The following is a 714-nucleotide window of genomic DNA, read 5'->3' on the forward strand; positions in this document are numbered from 1 at the left end:
GCATAGATATAGTAGCATCAACTTGGTAAACACTAGTTGATCTTCTTCATTCAGTACTCTTAGAGGGACACTAATTAGCATCTTTAGATAACTCATCAATAATTGTAACTATCTCCTCTGGAGTCTTCTTCATCAAGGGGCCTCCAGCTGCATTACTTAATGTTCTACCCGAGGCCGGTGTCAATCCATCCCAAAAGTCCTGGAGTTGCATCCGGAGTTCAATTCCGCTATGTTGACACTTTCTAACAATCTCCTTAAACCTCTCTCATGCTTCAAAAACAGTTTCATTCTCTTTCTGGAAAAAGTTATGGATTTATCTTCTAAACTTGCCCGTTTTAGCTGAGGAGAAATATTTATCAAGGACTTTTCTAGGTCATCTCCTCCCAAATTCTAATTGATCCTGTGGGCATGCTTCGAAGCCACTATTTTGCATCATCTTTGAGAGAAAAGGGGAATGCCCTTAAGTACACTGCATCTTGTGACAGACCATTGTACTGAAAGGTGTTCATAATATCCTCCAAGTCTATTAGATGTGTGTTTGGATCTTCGTTTGGCTTCCCTCTGAAGACACAACAATTCTGGAGGGTTTTAAGAAACCCTTGCTTTAACTCAAAATTGTTAGCTGCAATTGGAGGTGGTCTAACACTTGATAAACCTTGATTGTAGACCGGTCTAGCATAATCGCTAAGTGGTCTCCCAGGCATGGGAGCTATA

The 714-nt window shown here is 40.6% G+C and overlaps 1 non-coding gene across 1 annotated transcript; it reads left to right on the forward strand.

Annotated features, from left to right (window-relative positions):
- Positions 1-221: 221 nt before the first annotated feature.
- On the forward strand, positions 222-328 carry LOC117276830 (small nucleolar RNA R71). Its single transcript, XR_004507089.1, has one exon. It is a non-coding gene; the product is annotated as a small nucleolar RNA R71 (small nucleolar RNA).
- Positions 329-714: the final 386 nt, after the last annotated feature.

The sequence above is a fragment of the Nicotiana tomentosiformis genome, chromosome 8 (assembly GCF_000390325.3).
Source record: "Nicotiana tomentosiformis chromosome 8, ASM39032v3, whole genome shotgun sequence".
Classification (NCBI taxonomy): Eukaryota; Viridiplantae; Streptophyta; class Magnoliopsida; order Solanales; family Solanaceae; genus Nicotiana; species Nicotiana tomentosiformis.